The 21,579-nt window shown below is 43.1% G+C and overlaps 1 protein-coding gene across 1 annotated transcript in view; it reads right to left on the reverse strand.

The window, feature by feature from the left end:
• Positions 1 to 21,348, reverse strand: part of RAD54L2 (RAD54 like 2) — a 110,309-nt gene extending 88,961 nt beyond the window's left edge. Inside the window, exons 1-2 of the mRNA XM_080806991.1 lie at positions 21,139 to 21,348; positions 18,531 to 18,675 (exon numbers count right to left, since the gene is read on the reverse strand). The gene's annotated coding sequence lies outside the window, so the exon portion shown is untranslated. The remainder of the gene's footprint in view (positions 1 to 18,530; positions 18,676 to 21,138) is intronic.
• Positions 21,349 to 21,579: the final 231 nt, after the last annotated feature.

Consider the following 21,579-nt stretch of genomic DNA (forward strand, 5'->3'; position numbering starts at 1 on the left):
AGACGGTGACTTTATAAGCCAAGAGGTTTGTGGGGGTTTTTTTGTTTTTTTTTGTTTTTTTTTTAAATGCACATTCTCTGGGGGTGCCTGGGTGGCTCAGTAGGTTAAGCATCTGACCCCTGATTTTGGCTCAGGTCATGATCTTGGGGTCACAAGGTCACGACCCCCAACAGGCTCTGCACTCTTGACCCTCCCTCTCCCTCTGCTCCTCCCACATACACATGTGCGCGCACAAACAGACGTTCCCTCTCTCTCAAATAAATAAAATCTTTTTTTAAAATAATAAGAATAGAATAAAATAAAATGCCCATTCTCTGGACCCTGACATAAAGAAGCTCTGAGATCTTGGATCAGGCTGTTCTATAAAGCTTCGGAGAATGAATAGGAGTCATGACTGAGAACCAGTACTTGGAAAGCTCAAACACCCTAAGAAACCAAAGCCATTACTTAAGGATACAGCCTCCTGGGGTACTAGTCAACAAAGAATACTGAGCAGCAGTAGAGGTCCACTAAGCTCAGTTCAAAACATGGCCTGTGAAGAAAATGTGATGGAAGAAATGTGAAGATGGAGTAAAAGACAGGAAACAGAGCCAGTTAAAAAGGGAAGGCCAGACTTGAGAACCATTCAGGAGGTAAAAATAAACCGCTAACGAGTACTGTTCTTCAACTCTCAATGAAAGAGTAAAAGACACAGGAGGCTTCTCTTCTAGGTTTCCCTAACCAGTGCCTAGGGTGCTGCTGTCACCTCCTCCTTAGATAGCAGCCCAGGCTAGAGACCAGATGTCATGTATATCCCAGCTTTTACTATCAGCAATGCTGAAGAGTAGGTATATCACAGGGCAATGTCAAGAGACCCAGGTTAAAGGTACCAGTTAACTGAAACAAATTACTTACCTTCTCCTCATCTGGGGTAATGACATCTACACATCAGGTGCAATAAGGGTTCACACAGCATATGACCCAGCAACACAGTAAGTACTTAATAACCTAGCACAATGCAAACAAATCCTACATAGATATGAAACTTATTTTACAGTGTCTCTCATGAAAACACGAGTCTTACTACAGCTCCAGCCCATCTGAAAACCCCAGGAGGTGAGGCTGTCCAATATACAGCAGTATGTTGGTTCTCAAATAGACAACCATGTTCCACTTAGGGAGAGCCTGTTTTTCTTCCCGATAAGTGTGTAACATCTTCCACCATAGTATGTGCTATCTGGTCTCTAAACAAATAAAACTGCGGTTGGAGAGCTCATCTCTTCAGACAGCAGCTGGGATACCGTACAGTTTTACCCAAAATTTAAGTAAAAAATTGGCCCCAAACCCAGAAAATAGGCATTTCATCCAGACAAAACTGGATAAACCAAGTCTACAAACAATGACTGAATAGAACAGTAGGGAAGAGAAGAACACGCAGACAGTGAGAATAACCCACACCAAATGTCCCACTCACAGAAGAAGGCAACCAAATGGGCTCTGGAATAAATCAGTTCAGATCTGCAGCCATCAGGTGAGGCAAAAGTTGCCAAGTGTAAGACACCAAAGTTACTAAATGAAAAATATCCAGGACACAGATATTCTCCCTTTAAGCTAGAAATGATTTATATAAGCGGTAAGAACCAAATGTTCTACCTACATGAAGATTCAAGATTTCTCATGAGAAGATATATAGCTTGAGAGCCATAACCCAGGAAAGGAAGAATATCAGTGGATACAAAATTTAAAAATATTAAATGTGAAAGAGTAACAGTTTCCACTTCAATAGACTGTTTTACTGATGCTACTGTTTCACAGATTTGATTTCTCATAAGTAATGCATTGATTTTAGACCTCACAAAGGCACTCTTTGCCACTTTCACTTACGGAATAATGGTATGGGAAGTGAGTCTTCAAGGGAGAAAAATGAGCCCAAATGCCCTTGATGTGGAGTTGTTCTTTAAGACGCTGCCTTAGCACATGATTTTGATTTAATTTTAATTAAAAAAAAAATCAAGTCTTCCTCTAAGCATCTAAAATGTTTCAAAAAACATTTAATCTGAAATATCCACTCTAGTGTCAATAGATGAAAAACAAGCCTAGCAGGGGCCATCTGATAGACGGGGCCAGGTCACAGGTCTCTCTAATGGAGGAATTTGGGCTAAGAGCACTGGTTGGGTCAATCGGGTAAGTTCCAACTTGTCCTAACCAGAGCTCAAAGACAGACCTGGTAAGGTTCATGAGCAAATAAATCTACCAATATATGAAACAGATGGCTCTGTCAAAGAGGCTTCTAACCTTAAGAGGAAGAGTCTCTCTGAGAACATACAGAGCAAATTTCAGGGAAAGAATTTCAAGACCATTTTTACAATAAAATTTTGTCTAAATAAAACCAAAAAGGCTTATTAATATTTAAACCTCCACTGAAAAAATAACACTCATGCAAGTATTTATATATGCACAGGAAACACACACATATACACACGAAGGAAATGCACCAAAAGGTTAACCATTTTTATCTTTGGGTGGTAGTTTTACCAAAAAAGTTTTCTTCTTTATTCTTTTGTTTTATAACAGATATGACTTTATAACTGTAAAATCAGCATTTCATCTTTATACGTGTATTCTCTCTCTGTAAAGCCAAGCAATCAGCAAACAGATCCTCCCTGGCCTCATCCTTTGTAGCATCATATTCTTCAGGCTGTGATTGCCCCTATTCATATCCACATCCAGTGACCGACCACACTCTCATATTGCCAACAAAAATTCTCTGGGTACCTATTATAAGGGCCTCATCTTGGCTAGGGCTCCCATAGAAGCCTAAAGCGAAAGATCATCAATAAAGTTACCCTTGAAAAGCCTTTTCAATTGCCCACGTAAATACACTATAGTTTCATGTATATATTACTGTAGACATATAAACTGAAAATAATTCCAAAAGGTTGTAGTATTCAGAAATTAAACCCTCATGTGTTTTGCTGCTTGGACCATTCCAGTAATTTTATGAAGATTCCAGCTTGCAGGCCTTCCCTATTCATCCTCTTCCTTATCATTTCCAACACATCTTTTTATATCAACAATTCTCTATGGCTCCGCATTACTATTATTCTCCTTCTTCTCCTTCTCTTTCCTTCTCCTTCTCTTCCTTCTCCTTCTCTTTTGGTAGAATACTTACCAACTCATCACCACACCACCTAAACAATTTCTGTTCTGCCAATGGTCAAAAATTCTTGAAATGTACAGATTTTGTCATATTAACTGTAATGACACTATCTGCATACACTGCCCGTGGGTACTCATTCCCTCAGTAAAATGGTGAGAAGAAATTACCTCACTATTTAAGTCATTATTTCTTGCTCTTTTTTTTTTTTCCTTTTGCAAAGAATAGTTCAATTTAAGGTAAAATGTTAGATGTAATTCCATTACATAATTAGAGTACTTTTTTACTGGGAGTGCAAAAAAGGATTCAGTGTTGGTGGGCCTACTGTCAATGTAGTTAAGGACAGTGTTGAGATTATATTTATTAAATGCTAATGAATGACAGAGACCCCAAATGCACCAGAGTTCAGAGAAGGAAGCAACAACATCTGAGGTTTAAATGCTGTTGGAAGGCTTTCTGGAGGAGGCAGACCTTGAAACAACCCTGAAGCACAGCAGAATTAGACAAGTGAGGAGGGAAAGAAAGGATATTCTCTGCACAGGAATCACAGCTTGGATCTGAGTAATGCTGAAACGGCAGAAAGTGTCAGGTTTTCTGGAAAGGAAGATAAAACAAACCATCACTGAATACTGATTAAACATGTACTACTGACCAGTACTGGTAGGCACTGAAGACACACAGAGGGAATCCTGGTCACAGAGTGATGACTAGAACTCTCCAGGGATCATCCCATCAACTGACATAGATATGTCAGCATACACTGTGAGCAATCTGGCAAGTACAACATACAACTAAGGTTCAACTGATGAACAGATTAACATATCCATAGAATGAAATATTACTCAGCAATAAAAGAGAATAAAGTAGTGACACACTACGACATGAATTAACCTTGAAAACATCACGCTAAGTTAAACAAGCCAGTCACATACGGCCACATACCATCTGACTCCATTTATCTGATATGCCCAGAAGAGGCAAATCCATAGGAACAAAAAGTAGATTAGTGGTTACCAGGAGATAGGGGGAAGGGAGAACGGAGAATGATAACTTAATAAATATGAGTTTCTGGCACCTGGGTGGCTCAGTCATTAAGCGGCTGCCTTCAGTTCGGGTCATAATCTCAGGGTCCTGGGATGGAGCCCCACATCAGGTTCCCGCTCAGCGGGGAGCCTGCTTCTCCCTCTCCCACTCCCTCTGCTTGTGTTCCCTATTTCGCTGTGTCTCTCTCTGTCAAATAAATAAATAAAATATTTAAACAAACAAACAAATAAATAAATAAGGGTTTTGGGGGCGCCTGGGTGGCTCAGTGGGTTAAAGCCTCTGCCTTCGGCTCAGGTCATGATCCCAGGGTCCTGGGATGGAGCCCCGCATCAGACTCTATGCCCAGCAGGGAGCCTGCCTCCCCCCTCTCTGCCTGCCTCTCTGCCTACTTGTGGTATCTGTCAAATAAATAAATAAATCTTTAAAAAAAAATGGTAGGGGTGCCTGGGTGGCTCAGTGGGTTAAAGCCTCTGCCTTCGGCTCAGGTCATGATCTCAGGGTCCTGGGATCGAGCCCCGCGTTGGGCTCTCTGCTCAGCGGGGAGCCTGCTTCCCTTCCTCTCTCTCTGCCTGCCTCTCTGCCAACTTGTGATCTCTATCAAATAAATAAACAAATAAAATCTTTTTTAAAAATGGTGAAATTTATGATAGGTGAATTAAAAACGAAGTTGGGGGGGTACACCTGGATGGGTCAGTCGGTTAAGCATCTGCCCCTTGGTTTCTTTCAGCTCAGGTCATGATCTCAGGGTCGTGAGATTGAGCACCTCATCAGGCTTTGCACTGGGTATGGAGCCTGCTTAAGATTCTCTCTCTTCCTCTCTCCCTGTGCTCTTGTCCCCCACACTATGCGCACGTATTCTATCCCTCTTTCTCAAAAAAAAAAAAAAAAAAGGGAAGAAGGAAAGAAGGAAGAAAGGAAGGAAGGAAGGACAGACTGACAAACTAAGCCTCTATAGGACATAGAAGGAAATAATTTTACCTGGAAAGACTGGGCGAGGCTTTCCAGAGCAGACAACAGATCTGAATGTTAAAGGACAGAGTCTGGGCAGCCCAGGCAGTTAAGTGCCTGCCTTTGGCTTGGGTTGTGATCCCAGGGCCCTGGGATCAAACTCCCTCCTCAGGCTTCTTGCTCAGTGGGGAGTATGCTTCTCCCTCTGCCTGCCACTCCCCCTGCTTGTGCATAGGTTGGGAGTAAAGAAGGAGACTGCAAGAGATGAGAAGTAGACGGGCCAGATCCTGACCCAACAGTGTCCTGAAGACCTTGCTCAGGAGTCTGAACTTTGTCCTATACAAGGACTGGCAAATATGTGGCACTTGGCAACGCTTTCCTGTCTCTATTTCTGGCAGATGTAACCATTATACTGTTGAGTGCTTCTCTGCTAAGCTCAGAAGTGGACTCAATAGCTAACTCCATGCAGCCCTCCCAATAGTCTATATGCCCCTAAAGAGAGCCACTGAAGGATAAGTGGCATCAACTAAATTCCCAAAAAGAGCACTGTGGGGGTGCCTGGACGGTTCAATCAGTTAGGTGTCCAACTCTTGATTTTATATCAGGTCATGATGTCAGGGTTGTGAGATCAAGCCCCAAGCCAGGCTCCACGTAGAGCCTACTTAAGATTCATTCTCTCTCTCTCTCTCTCTGCCACTATTCCCCCACCCCATACTTGCACACACCTGCTCTGTCTCCCTAAAAAAATAAATGAGTAAAAATAAAAATAAAAAGAACAGGGGTGCCTGGGTGGCTCAGTGGATTAAAGCCTCTGCATTCAGCTCAGGTCATGATCCCAGGGTCCTGGGATTGAGCCCCACATTGGGCTCTCTGCTCAGTGACGAGCCCACTTCCCCCCTTCTCACTCTGCCTGCCTCTCTGCCTACTTGTGATCTCTCTCTGTCAAATAAATAAATAAAATCTTTATTAAAAAAAAGTTAATAAATAAATAAATAAAAATAAAAAGAACACTTTGGTGGCTGCGTGGAGGCAAGGAGATCAGGCAGGAAGCTGCTGTAACGCTGGGCAAAAGGTGGGGAGACTCTGAACCACAGTAGGGACAATGAGAAAGGAGAAAAGTGGAAACGTTAGAGACTGAGGAGACAAAACCAGTAAAGCTTCAGTAGCCAACCAGAGCCCCAAAAGGACAGCCTTGGTCAGCACTATCTCCCCAGCAGCCAACACAGTCCTTGGTACATAGGAAGGGCTCCATAAGTATTAACGAAATTGTTAAATGTTTTATTGACATTCTCTCATTATATCGTAACAATAATACCATGAGGAAAGTAATGTTATCCCCATCCCACACAGAGGAAATCTAAGGTTTAGAGACGTTAAGTGACCTGTCCCAATTATACCCAGCTAGAAGAGTAGTAGAATTTGATTTTAACTTAGACTTCTAACTCCAAGCTCTTATCTGTGGCCCAGGTTTCCAGCTTGAACAATGGTGTAGGTAAGTGTTGTTAAATAGTAAAATGCCAGAAACAGCTGGAAAATGAATCGGGATCAGAGATACAGATTTACGTGTTCCTGCCAAACTTAGGTAGCTGAAGCCCCAAATATGCAAGAGCCTCAGGGAGTATGTGTAGAGGGGGAAGGGTAGCCAAGAAGAAGCCAAAGCACAAGGAAGTAAAGAATAGTGGACTGCAGAGAACATCGGAGAGGCAGAGAACAACAAGCCAGGGGAGTATGTTATTCAGGAAAGACATTAGCAAGATGGGCATAATCAAGAGTCAAATGCTACAGAAATTCCACTTATGGAGGGGTCACTGGAACCAAAAAGACATTTAGGGAAGGAATTCGAAAAGGAGTTGAAGGCTGCCTGGTGTTTCCATTTTAAACCTGGTGTTTCTCAGGGCATCAGAATCTGAAGAGCTTATTAAAAATACATAGTTCCCCAGTTCCCACCAATAGTGATCTTATCTAAGTGACTCAGTCTGGTTAAGCCTCCATTTTGTCATCTCTAAACTGCAAGTAATAGCACTGATCTCATAGTTTTACTCTGAAGACTTTACACGCTTTGAAGAAGTCCCACAGCTGATTATGACACTACTTGAAAACTGGCTTTTAGAAATCCCAGCTTCAGGAACCACAGAAGGATTCTTAAGTGGAGATAGATAGGCAAAAGGCAGTCCTTCCAGAACTGCAAAGATGAGAGAATGGAGGAAGGAAAAGCAGCTGTCACATCCAGGACTAGACCTAAAGGGCTTGGGTTAAGGGAAAAGCAAAGAAACCAGAAAGAATGGAGCAGAGGTAAGGCATTACCGAGGAAAACTCAACAGAATTTTCTGCACAGGAAGGAAAGGGAGGAATTAAATTGGACTCTGAGGATTAAAGTCTGGATGACTGCAAGAGCAATGGCACCCCTTTACCAAAATCAGGAAGAACAGGAGAACTGGTTTGGGAAGGAAAAAATAAAGGAATTCATGCAAGGTATTTGATAAGGGAAGTAAAAAATAAACACCAAAGAGCTAACTGGCAATAAATGTGTTTTGGAGAGGAAAGCAGTAAATCAATTAAGAATATGGGCTCTTGAAAAAATAAATAAAATACAAAAAAAGAATATAGGCTCTGAGATGAGATGGCCTAGGTCACAGTCCCAGCATTGCCACTTTGTATCTAAATGAAATTGAAGAAGTTACTTAATTTCTCTAAACCTAGGTTTCATTTATAAAATGAGAATAAAAAAGTATATATCTCATGTAAGATTTTTTAAATTAAGTGAAAAAAATAATTAGTGCATTCCTTTGTACCTAGTAAGTTAACTTCCAATAATTGTTGGTTACCTTTAGCTACTCCATAATGACAACAATGTTACTGAAGATGTTTTGAAGAAGCTAAGTCATATTATCCAAGAGAAAAATCTCGCAACTCTGAGACAGGACAGTAAAGCGGAGGATTCTTCAAATTGGAACCAAGGAATTAGTACCTAAATTAGTACCATTGGTACCATTTCACAGGCTGGGCCGTCTTCACTAATTACCACATCCTTTGAACAACCAGGTGTAAAAACATTTCTGGAGGCGCCTGGGTGGCTCAGTGGGCTAAGCCTCTGCCTTCAGCTCAGGTCATGATCTCAGGGTCCTGGGATCGAGCCCCAAATCAGGCTCTCTGCTCAGCGGGGAGTCTGCTTCCCCCTCTCTCTCTGCCTGCCTCTCAGCCTACTTGTGATCTGTCAAATAAATAAATAAAATCTTTAAAAAAAAACTCTGTAAATGTTCTTACCTTGAAGCAAAGTCCACTTTAATTCACTTATTCAATCAGTATTTATTGCAAAACTATCAGCACAATGAATGGTGCTAGATAGCATATGATGCAAAATTACACACAATGTAAATGTGGTACCTGTACTAAAGGGGATTACAAACTAGAAGGTAAAAAATAATAATAAAACTTGTGCAAATATATGAATACAGGCATACGGTGAAATGTCACTGATATACTGCCAGTCATGAGAGTCAGAAGAGGGAGGACTCACTTCCAATGGGGATGAATCTGTCACCTGAACTAAGCTCAAAAAGATGGTCATAATTTCAATGGCCATAACACAGGTTCAGGGGAACATGAATATAACCAAAGGACACAATGTGAATACAGATGTAAAGCTGAAAGCAGCCACCAGTGTGTTCCAGGAAAAGCCAGGAATCAAAATCACCTAAAGACCTAGCCATGAGGTAACTATGTTAAGGAAAAATGAGAGGGAAGAGCCATAGGGTAAAGCCTGGATTTCCCCGGAGTGGGCAGGTGGAGGAAGCCAGAAACTTGTTTGGGGAGCAGAATGGTGGCTATGGTTCCACCCATGTTGAGGACATTTCTAAAACCACCTTCTCCCAGCTGATAGGCCTTTAAAGCTGGCTAGAACTTCGGACTCTTAATTCAGCCCTTCCATCCTTTTGACCAAGACCAAGAGAGGTAACTCTGACTGCCCAAGCCATGAAGTTAGTGGCTAAGATGGAGTTGCAGCCCTGGTTTGCAGACTCAATTCAGTGCACTTTATACTCATCCCCTTGGCCAGACAGAGATGTCCAAAAGTCAGGAGGAAATGTGGGTTTGCTGCTTTGTAAAGAAACCACAGTTACAGAACTGAGTCACTTGGACACTCTGAAGTGGTGGGAGTTAAAGAGCTAGGTCTCTGAGGGCCAGGCAAAGAGGAAAACAACAAACCTGGGTTATATCCATATCTAGAGGGACAAAAGGAAGGGTTTTTACAAAAGCACATCTGAGAACTAGGCAGAGAATCAAGACAATGTAGAATCCCAGAAGCCAAGGTCAGTGTTTCCTCTTCAGCTAAAACATACATGCTCAAAAAATAATCTGCTGAATCAATGAATGGATAAATAAAAACAGAGTGAGACAAAAAATGTTTGTGCCCACACAGGTAAAGCACTGTGCTAATAAGCACTTAATGTGGAGTATGAGATAATCTCAATCTCACAACAATCCTATGAGATGGAATTATCATAATTATCCTCACTACCATTCAAGAGGAGAAAACAAGTTCACAAACTGCCCAAGTTAAACAGCAGGTATCACAGAGCCAGGATTAAAATCAAATCCTGGGGGGAGAAAAAAGGACTGAGGGAAGGAAGGAAGGAAGGAAGGAAGGAAGGAAGGAAGGAAAAAAAATCAAGTCCTGGGGCACCTGGGTGGCTCAGTGGATTAAAGCCTCTGCCTCAGGTCATGATCCCAGGGTCCTGGGATCGAGCCCCGCATCCAGCTCTCTGCTCAGTGGGTAGCCTGTTTCCTCCTTTCTCCGCCTGCCTCTCTGCCTGCTCATGATCTCTGTCTGTCAAATAAATAAAATCTTTAAAAAACAAAAAAAATCAAGTCCTGGGGCAGCTGGGCGGCTCAGATGGTTAAACGTCTGAGTTAATCTCAGGAGCCCTGGGATTGAGGCTGCTTCGGGCTCAGCAGGGAGTTTGTTTCTCTCTCTCCTTCTGCCCCACCCCCCTTGTGCTTTCTCTCTCTCTCTCTCTGTCTAATAAATAAAATCTTTAAAAAGTAAAATAAATCAAGTCCTCACTATTCAGGAAATATTGTTAATTTTTATTAGGGTAGAAAATGGCAATGAAACGATGTTTAAAAAATACAATGTTCTTGGGGCACCTGGGTGGCTCAGGTCATGATCTCAGGGTCCTGGGATGGAGCCCCACATCAGGCTCTCTGCTCAGTGGGGAGTCTGCTTCTTCCTCTCACTCTGCCCCTCCCCCCTGCTCCTATGAGCATGCTCTCTTTCTGGCAAATAAATAAATAAAATCTTTAAAAAAAAAAATAGAATGTTCTTATCAGTAAGAGATATACACTCAGTGACAATGTCTGAGATTTAGCTTTGAAATATACCAATAACCACCAAAAAGTGGGGAGGACAACTGAAGGAAAAAATTGGGGGGAGTGTTGATAATTGTCGAAATTGGGTGATGGGTACATGGGTTCATATACTATATTCCCTGTTGTTGTCTATGTTTGAAATTTTCCATAATAAAAAGTCCATTCATGCGTGGCTTCCCTCCCCTGGGGAGTGGGGAGTTGGTCAGAACAAGGGAGAACAGACATCAAGAAAAAAAAACTGTTGTCCTGGCAATAAGGAATTCACCTCAGAAATAGTGTCCAGGAGAAATGTAAGACCAGAAGCCAGACCACAAAGCATGAAGAGACATAGATAAAACATGTGGTAAGGAAATGGCAGTAAAATTGCGTTTTAGATAAGAAACAGAGATAGGAAGGAGAAGGCTAGGGTGGCACGAGAGACCCAGAGCTAAGTTACTATGGTTCTACCCTACATGTAGATAAAACCAAAAGGGGAGAGGAGGTTAAGAGGCTAAAAAGGAGACACTGATTAATCAACTAATTAATTAATCAACTAATTAATTAATCAATTAATGCATACAAAATAAACACATGAAAAGATATTCTTCCTCCTCAGTAAGAAAATGTTATCCAGGATTCAAAAAAATGTGTTCAAAATTAGCTTCAAACTGGTAAAGATTAAAAATATTTGATAATTGGGGCACCTGGGTGGCTCAGTGGGTTAAAGCCTCTGCCTTTGTCTCAGGTCATGGTCCTGGGGTCCTGGCAGCCCCACATCTGGCTCTCTGCTCAGCAGGGAGCCTGCTTCCCCCTCTCTCTCTGCCTGCCTCTCAACCTACTTGTAATCTCTGTCAAGTACATAAATAAAATCTTTTAGGGGCACCTGCCTTCGGCTCGGGTCATGGTCTCGGGGTCCTGGGACTGAGCCCCACATCGGACTGTCTGCTTGGCGGGGAGCCTGCCTCCCCCTCTCCCTCTGCCTGCCTCTCTGTCTACTTGTGATCTCTCTCTGTCAAATAAATAAACAAAATCTTTTAAAAAACATACGAAAATAAAATCTTTTTAAAAAATTTGATAATGTTCAGTGCTAAAGGAAAACTATAAATACAATATTTTCAGTTATTTGGTATTACCTAGAAAAATTTTAAACATGCATATCCTTTGACACAGAAAATCCACTTGCAAGATTTTATCAAAAGTATACAAAGTACAGGGAACCTGAGTGGCTCAGTGGGTTAAAGCCTCTGCTTTCGGCTCAGGTCATGATCCCAGGGTCCTCGGATCGAGTCCCGCATCGGGCTCTCTGCTCAACAGGGAGCCTGCTTCCTCCTCTCTCTCTGCCTGCCTCTCGGCCTACTTGTGATCTCTGTCTGTCAAATAAATAAATAAAATCTTTGAAAAAAAAAAGTATACAAAGTACAGAAAGATGTATACAATGTATACAAAGAAGTATACAAAGATACATACATACAAGGATGCTTGTAGCTGCAAAGACAGAAACAAATGTCTATCACCAGGGGACTAGAAAAATTGATACAAATATACAATACAAAAAAAATATATATATACAACACAATACTATGTAACTATTATAATATAGGCTAGATCTATGTATTAAACATGAAAAAATGCCCAAGACAAAAGCATTAAATGAAAAAGTTATGGAAGAGTAGATATATTGTAATCCCACTTATGCAAAAAGGAATTACTTTGGGGCACCTGGGTGGCTCCGTGGGTTAAAGCCTCTGGCTTCAGCTCAGGTCATGATCCCAGGGTCCTGGGATCAAGCCCCACATCGGGCTCTCTGCTCAGCAGGGAGCCTGCATCCCTCTCTCTCTCTGCCTACTTGTGATCTCTCTCTCTGTGTCAAATAAATAAATAAAATCTTAAAAAAAAAAAAGGAATTACTTTACTTCTCTCTTTCTCTCACGTACACATGCATTCATACACGTTTAGCAAACCCAGTAGAAAAAAATGTGAATATAGACCAAATTCTTTTTTTTTAAGATTTATTTATTTGAAAGAAAGAGAGTACACCTGCATACCTGCTCAGGGGACAGGCAGAAGGAGAGGAAGAGGGAGTCTCAAACAGACTCTGCCCCACACAGGGGTCTATCTTACCACCCTGAGATCACAACCCCATCAGAAATAGACTGAATTCTCAGTGGTGATTAACACTGAGACATGGATTATGGGTTCCTTTCATTATTTAAAAATGTCTGAATTTTACTGTGCTCATGTATTACTGGTATTACTGGTATAATCATGGAGGAAAAAGTTAAAAAGTCAAGGACTTTCTACAAGCATGAGATTCTGAACTATGGAACTGTCATGAGAGAGGGGTACGTGGGTGGCACAGTCAGTTATGCCTCTGATTCTTGGTTTCATTCAGCTCAGGTCATGATCTCGGGGTTGTGGGATCAAGCCCTGTGTCAGGCTCCACACTCAACACAGAGTCTGCCTGGGATTCTATCTCCCTCTCCCTCCGCCCTTCCTACTCATGCTCTCTCTAAAATAAATAAACAAATCTTTAAAAATAGAAAGAGAAAGAAAAAAGGAAATGTCTGACAGAAAGGTAAGGGGAAAAAACAGGGAGCAGGAGCCTTAAAGTGAAGTCATGGTCAAGAATGAGGGAGATAGGGGCACCTGGGTGGCTCAGTGGGTTAAAGCCTCTGCCTTCAGCTCGGGTCATGATCCCAGAATCCTGGGATCAAGCCCCGCGTTGGGGCTCTCTGCTCGGCGGGGAGCCAACTTCCTCCTCTCTCTGTCTCTGCCAGCCTCTCTGCCTACTTGTGATCTCTGGCTGTCAAATAAATAAATAAAATCTTTAAAAAAAAAAAGAATGAGGGAGATAGGGGCACCTGGGTGGCTCAGTGGGTTAAGCCTCTGCCTTCGGCTCGGGTCATGGTATCAGGGTCCTGGGATCGAGCCCCGCACTGGGCTCTCTGCTCAGCGGGGAGCCTGCTTCCCCCCTCCCTCTCTGCCTGCTGCTCTGCCTACTTGTGATCTCTCTGTCAAATAAACAAATAAAATATTTAAAAAAGAAAAAAAGAATGGGCGAGATAGGGGCACCGGGGTGGCTCAGTGGGTTGAGCCTCTGCCTTTGGCTCAGGTCATGATCTCAGGGTCCTGGGATCAAGCCCCTCACTGGGCTCTCTGCTCAGTAGGAGCCTGCTTCTCCCTCTCTCTCTGCCTACCTCTCTGCCTACTTGCGATCTCTGTCAAATAAATAAATAAAATCTTTTAAAAAAAGGAATGAGGGAGACAGAAGGCAGGTCTAGGGCCTATGGAAAAAATAAGCCTTGAGGTGCCTGGCCGGCTCAGCTGGTAGAACTGTGACTCTTGATCTCAGGGTTGTGGGTTTGAGCCCCATGCTGGGGACAGAGATTACTTGAAAAAATTAAAAAATTAAAAAAGAAGAAAAAATATTTTTAAAAAACGAGCCTTGGGAAACATGTAAGCAGTTGCTGAAGGAAATGGGTCCCTGAGAAGGCAGCACAGGAGGACCATGAGTAGCAGTCAGAGCTCAACTCAAGTGGGGCAGCGGGAACTGCTGTCAACAAGACATCCAATTTTCCTGACTCCCAGAAACACTGAGCAGCCTAGGGTTAGCAAAAGAACCCAGAGGACAAAGTTTAGGGATGGAAAGAGTACAGGTAAAGGGTTCTCAGACCCAGGAAAGGCAGCACTGAAACTATGGGCCGTGCCAAACTGGCATCCAAGCTCAGTGCAGGTGGGTGAAACAGCGAAAGCTGGTGTGGAAGAGACAGTGGAACTAGAAAGCACAATGAAAGCAAAGAGCCTGAGCTCAAGTTAGAATCACACCTAAAAAAATTCTTCCCAAACTTTTTTTTTTTAATCCAATTTCTATACAGCATCACATTAGGAGAAAGATCACTGGTAGTGTCAAGTATTGCAAAAACATCACCTGGTTCTGGGTTTTTGTCTTGAGCACTAAGTGACCTATTGCAGAGAGGGGCAGGCTCCCTTTAGGTTCCTCCCCCATCCAGCCCTTTAGAGTTTCTGGGCTATTGTTAACAGAGTAGATGCTCTACCCTCTGTGTGACACTACCTTCTTTGGGTGTACCTTTTACTGGCCAGAAGCCTGGAATAAGGGGTAACCATCCCCCCAAACTAAGACCTAACAGCATCCTATGAGGACATAAAAGGGGTCCTAAACTTAGGATCAGAAAACCCGGCATCAAGTCCCAACTTTTCTTCTTACTGGCTTTGTGCACTTGAAAGCAAGCCACTTCACCTCTTTGTGTTTTCTTCCTCATCTGTAAAATGGAGCTACCTGCATCACAGGGTTGTTGGGAGGGTAAAGTAAAGGAAATGTACATGAAAGTGTTTTATGAACTATAATATGATACATGTGCGAAGTATACTTATCATAAAGCAAACATTTTCATTTCTGCCTGTATACAACTTTCATTAATGGTGTTACAAGACCATAAGTGGACACTAGTACTGCCAATATATCTATGTTGGCTGAAATTATCCTTGTTTTTATCGCTTCTAACCTGTATTATGATCAAAATCTCAACAGTGCTCACAAACTATCTTCAATTTCACAGTTGCTTGCCATATTTAATGTCTTATACTTTGTCTCAGTTTTCCTTATCTCATATCAGGTTTTGGGTTTTTTTAAAGATTTTGTTTATTTATTTGACAGAGATCACAAGTACGCAGAGAGGCAGGCAGAGAGAGAGGAGGAAGCAGGCTCCCTGTTAAGTAAAGAGCCCAATGCGGGGCTCGATCCCAGGACCCTGGGATCATGACCTGAGCTGAAGGCAGAGGCTTTAACCCACTGAGCCACCCAGGCGCCCCTCTCATATCAGTTTCTATCTTTAATCTAACTACGGTTACTTTTCATGCTTTTCTTTTCTGCAGTCTGCTATGTTTGTCAGCTGCATGAAAGAAGAACGGCATTATGTAGGTTTTAGTAAGGTTCCTCACACCTGGTCCTCAGTGGGATTCCTATGTGATCGGATCAATCATGAGAATTAAATCAAAGTAATTTGGATATACACTCTCAAGTTATTTTACCATGAAGAACCAAGAGGGTGACTTAATGAATCAGCACGATTCCTTAATTACTGGTTTAGTAACTCAGAACACATAGCCTCCTAACAAAGAATTAATTCATCAGTTTCAGTGTTAGTACAGTATTAGGCTGAGCAAAGAACTAGTACAGATAATTTCATAGTCACTGAGTTCAAATTCCTGAATAAAGTTTGGGCAAATAATCTTGGATCCTGAAAATGGTGATATTAAGCTCAACTCCCAAAAGTCCATCAGCCAGTAAGTCACACACCTGGTGTTAAATCCATTACCCACTCCCACTAGTTGTCTGGAGACCTTGTGACCCAAACTGACTAGCCATTCTTCTTCACACATGAGGACAAAGTGCTCACAGCAGTAAATGGCCAAAGGAAGAGCTAGATAATACCAACGAAAAACTTTTATTTCTTCCAAAGCAAACTTTTGCAAGACCCACAGAAAGCAAGTAATAGCCCCCCAGCCTGAAACCATGAACGTATGGAATTAAGCAACACATTTTCAAACAAAATACTGCTTTTAGCAACCTGGAAGTACAAAGGCAGAAATGCTGTTTCAGCTAGGACTAGATGCAGCCATAAAATCAGAACTCTCATCACCACCAACTCCACAAGGAATGATTTCCTGTCATTTCATATCAGAGGTCATTCATTTGTTCATTCCACAAACATTCACTGAGTAGCTACTCTGTGCTAGAGATGGTTAGGTATTAGAATATAAGGATAGTGCTCACTTCGGCAGCACATATACTAGAATATAAGGATAAACAAGACAAGGGTCTGCTCTCGAGTAGGTCACAACCTAGCATGGAAAACACACAAATATACCAAAAGTTGGGAGTACAGTGTAATTATGAAAGACGCTTAGACAGATCTCAATGGCCACACAAAAGAGAGGCATTCAGCTTAATCTAGAAAGAATCAGAGTCTCTCTCTTTTTTTTTAAAGATTTTATTTATTTATTTGACAGAGATCACAAGAAGGCAGAGAGGCAGGCAGATAGAGAGAGGAGGAAGCAGGCCCCCCGTGGAGCAGAGAGCCCGATGTGGGACTCGATCCCAAGACCCTGGGATCATGACCTGAGCCGAAGGCAGAGGCTTTAACCCACTGAGCCACCCAGGCTCCCAGAATCAGAGAGTCTCTTAAGAGATGGTAGCGCCGGGGCACCTGGGTGGCTCAGTGGGTTAAAGCCTCTGCCTTCGGCTCAAGTCATGATCTTGGGGTCCTGGGATTGAGCCCCATGTCAGGCTTTCTGCTTAGCAGGGAGCCTGCTTCCCCCCGGCCTCTGCCTGCCTCTCTGCCTACTTGTGATCTCTGTCTGTCAAATAAATAAATAAAATCTTTAAAAAAAAAGAGAGATGGTAGTGCCTTGATTTCTGGTAAATGCAAGCCTAGGAGTCAGAAAAATCACTAGGATGGAGAGGAAAATTAGCAGGAGGTATAGCCTGAACATGCTGGGACCCTCAAGGAGTTCTCTATAACTAGAGCCTCAAGTGCCAAAGGAATTGTTGCAGAGGAGGGACTAGAAAGGCAGATACAGAAGAGGCTGGGTCATAAAGGTCCTTGTGAGATGTTGAAATAGAGATATACCAGAATCTAGATGTTCACTGTATTTTAAGGTCAAAAGAATATTATTTACTTTTAACTGGAGTTAGAGACCTGCCGGAATGGAGAGGAGATCTGACTAGAGCTGGAAGAGATTTAGGGCCAGTTATTTCTAATCACTTCTATCTGGTTCATATTTATTTTTCTCTTGACTTTTTTTCCTCTCATAGGGAAAAAATAAAACTGAACAATTCTGTAACAAAGGCTGTGAACCTTCTGTTCATCAAAAACATTTCTGAACAGAGTGCTATAATCTATCAAAATAGCCCCAAATTAGAGAAAGATGACAAATCTCTCCAGCATCTGGAGTCTTCCTAGCAAAAAGACAAAATCAGGTCTCTGATAAGACGAAAGCTAGAGAAACATCCTGACCATGGCCTACAAGAACATCATGCTGCCTGGCATACCCTAGCACTCTGTCAATGGGAATGCTTACCGTTCTCAAAACAAGGACATGCCGAACAGTTAGCTCCTGGCTTCTCCACAGAAACTGCCAGAAAAAAAACCTACCAGTGCCAGAAATGACCTTGGACTTTATAGTGTGGACTCCTGCCCACCAGTACCAGATAAAGACTACCTCAACAATTCTCACCTGTCCAGAATGCAAACAGGTAGAGACAGCAGGCTGCTTTCTTCACCAAAGAAACTGAGCCCCTCATCTATGCAGAGCACCCAGCTATATTCCTACTACTAATACTACTGAGAGTAGTACCCCCATTACTACTTCTAACTACACTAACAGCTACTAACATCAATACACTACTACTAACAGCAAGCACTGACCACCCGCCCCCCACAAAGCACTGTGCCTCTTCTCCAGTCCTCAATACAATCTGCAGAGGTTATATTAACCCCATTTTACAGATGAAAAAAATAAATAAAATAAAAAACAAGGCTCAGAGAGGTTAACAGCTTGCCCAGGTCAAAAAGCAAGCAAGAGGTAGAAGTGGGATGACTCTAAAGACATGCCCTTCCTATTGTACTAGGCACTTCAGAGTTTTCCTAAAGAGAGCAAAAACTCTAAGCCTTCTTTCCAAGAGTTTCGGAAGTCTATCCATTTGTCTAATAGGTAGTCAAAAATATTTCTTTCAGCAATCACTTTGTTTTCAAAACAACATATGTAAACTGTTTTTATTTTCTTTGATCAAGTGCATATTTTAGATAGAAAATGAAAGGTATTTCAAAGAATTTATTATGAGTGCCTTAATTTTAAATTTCTTCATTTATTTTTAGCCAAAAACATAATTACCGATAAGAAAGGAAAGGACAGAATTTCATTCTACTAGATCAGAATGGAGATTAACAATTTAAAAAAATTCAAATACAATTTACATGATATTTTATGCAGTGAATATCAAGAGGCAAGCAATTTCAAATAGACTGAGCCTTACCTCAATCTTATTCCTCCTGTTCTAGGGGACAGCACTCCAAGTGATCAGCAGACACTCCCAGCCTACATACAGTGAACCAGACAAAGTGGGTAAGCAACGCCTTCATGCTCCCAAACCACAGTGGAAAGGAAAGTGTGACGGCTTCCTGGGGAACCCAAGCACATATACAGTATTTATAAATCACTGTTCATCCAGTCACACACAGAAACAAAATGTTACCTGTGGTTTGTCTACAGAAATACTTCAAGTTAACAGGTATATTTAAATGAAATGATGCTAAAACAATCCCACACTAATGTAACCACATTATAGCTAAACTTTTTCATGGAAATATATTAAGATAATCAATTATCACCAGTCAAAATTAATACTGCATAAAAACTTCATTCAACAGCTTTACTGATTAAAAGCTTGATACACCTGAGTCAATTCTTTCTTCACAGACCTATAGCCACTTCTGAACTAAGAACTACTATCAAAATGTCAAAAATATCACCACTGTGGAAATGTCCAACATAGTATCTGGAATAATTCAACAGATACTAACCAGTTTATGGAAGAATTAATGATTTAAAATAGAAAAATTTAAAAGAAAGAGAAAGAACTGAAGGGAAATACATGATTTTTTTTAAAGATTAAGGGGGGGGAAAACCAATCCCCATAACTATTAGTACAACTACAGACAGAATTACCTCACATTTCACCTGAAAATTTATAGTAGACTCCAGTGCCTCTTAACACTCTAAATAAACTCAAAAGGTGCAATGATTCTGATACTTTTTTCTTTCCATCTAGAATTTAATACCTCATCCATACCAACGTTTGTCTGAACGCTACATACAAACCTCTGGTGAACAGTTGCAGGCCTCAGAGTTGGAGTTTGCACACTGCCTTTAAATAATACAGATGAGGGGCACCTGGGTGGCCCAGTGGGTTAAGCCTCTGCCTTCGGCTCAGGTCATGATCCCAGGATCCTGGGATGAGCCCCACATCAGGCTCTCTGCTCAGCGGGGAGCCTGCTTCCCCCTCTTTCTCTGCCTGCCTTTCTGCCTACTTGTGATCTCTCTCTGTCAAATAAATAAATAAAATCTTTAAAAAATAATAATAATACAGATGAGACAGTGTACAGACCAAACTCACTGAAGGTAGATAACACTTCCAGTGAAGATAATGTCCTGTGAGGGCTCAAATGGCAGTCACTAGGATTTAAAAGATTCAACATAATGACTTCACGGCAGTAGGAGAAAATGGATGGTTCATGGATTTGGGGATATGAAGAGTATTTAACATCAACTGTTAGGGTCTTCACATCCTCCTCTAGAGTTGCACACATTTAACAATAACACAAAAATTAGTGAAAACAGGCTCTTAAATTAATTTAGATTTGTAAGAATTGGACTGAAACCCCCTAAAATTTACATATATTACAGTATCTAAGTTTGTCTAGCATTACAAACAATAGCCACAGTGCTGAAAAGAAAGTATGAGTCACAACTCAAAAACAGGAGGAAAAAAAAATGAACAGAAGAAAAGCTTTGGATCCAAATACCACAAACAAATTCTTTGCCTAAAATATTGTCAATGACAGCTACCATTCTGACTCGGAGTGAGAAGGAATGATTTCACACTATCTTCTACTCAGGAACGAACTCCTTCATGCCCCCAAAGCCCTTTCCAGCCCCATCCGCCTTGGTACCCAGGCACTAATATATCGTCAGTCACATCCACTAGCAAGCACAGGAATTCTAACAGATCTGAGTCACCCACTCCCCCGCAGGAAGAGGTCATTCTCTATCGGGAAGCCCACTCTGCGAAGTTCTCTTGTTCATCTCCTAGGCTGCCACCACCATGGCCCACATAAAGCAGCCTACCAAACTCGGCAGCCTACCAACACTCCTCTACACTCCCCAAATCACAACTCCGGCCTCACCCTAAAGCCAAGGTAGCCAACACTATTCACCGTGGCACTCTTGTGACACTCAGTTCCCTGCCCAAGAACCCCTCAACGCCAGGATGCTTCTGGGCCCCGGAGAATCCAGCTCTTTGCTCAACTCCTCTGTGCCCAGCTGAGCTCCTGCCTTTCCAGGAACTAATCACTGTTTACCCCCAAGAAGCCAAACTCTTCGTGCCTCTTCTCCCCAGCCAGACCCCAGTCCGCCAAGTTCACAGACCTTGGGAGACTGGGGGTAGGGAGAAGACACATCCCGATGCGCCTGAGGGACCAGGCACACTGAGGCCCCTAGAATTCTAAACGCAAGCCCCCCCACATCCACCCCACTGTGGTCTGCCTCCAGGGCGTCCGCATCAAGCGTCAAGAGCGCACACCGAAGGAGTTAAGACTCCGTGCCCCTATGACTCCCTTTCCTGGATACCAAGATACAAAATATAAGCCACCGAGGCCCAGGGTCGAAGCCAAGACCCTCTCCAAGGCTCCGGCCACTGGAGTTCCCCAACGGGGATCCAGCGCCCCAAGGCCCGGACCGCTGGGACAGGCTGGCTGCCCCAGGCCGCTGAGCGCCATGGGCCCGGGCCGCGTCCCCACTCGGCCCCCATTGTTGCGGGTCCCGGCGGCCCGAGTCGGGAGCCGGGGGCCGGCACCGGCACTCACCTCCGGCGCCACGGCTCAGGGCCGCGCGGGGCCGGCCAGGGCCAAGCGGCTGAGCGTCCCGCTGCTCCTGCCTCGGCGGCGTCTGCGGCGGCGGCGGCGGGGTTGGCGGCTGAGGCGGGAAGCGGCCGGCCAGGCCCGGGCGCCGCGGGCTGGCTCCGGGCAAGCGTCGGTCTTCTCCGGCGGCGGCGCTCGCAGGCTCCGCTCGCGGTCCGCGCCAGAATGCGTCCCCCGCCTGGCCCGCGCTCCCGGCCGCCCGGACGGGAACACGCGCCGCCGACAGTAAAGTTCCGCTGAGAGCCACCCGGAGGCCGTCCTTCCCCAGTGCCGGGTGGACCATGATTCGTCCCTGGATAGAGCCATCTATGTATGCTACAGATGACCGTCTCAGAAGTGAAGGCGGCACCAAAATCCCAGGCCTGAATCCACCTGGGAACGGTTCCG

This window comes from Martes martes (genome assembly GCF_963455335.1).
Source record: "Martes martes genome assembly, chromosome: 1".
In the NCBI taxonomy this organism is placed as follows: Eukaryota; Metazoa; Chordata; class Mammalia; order Carnivora; family Mustelidae; genus Martes; species Martes martes.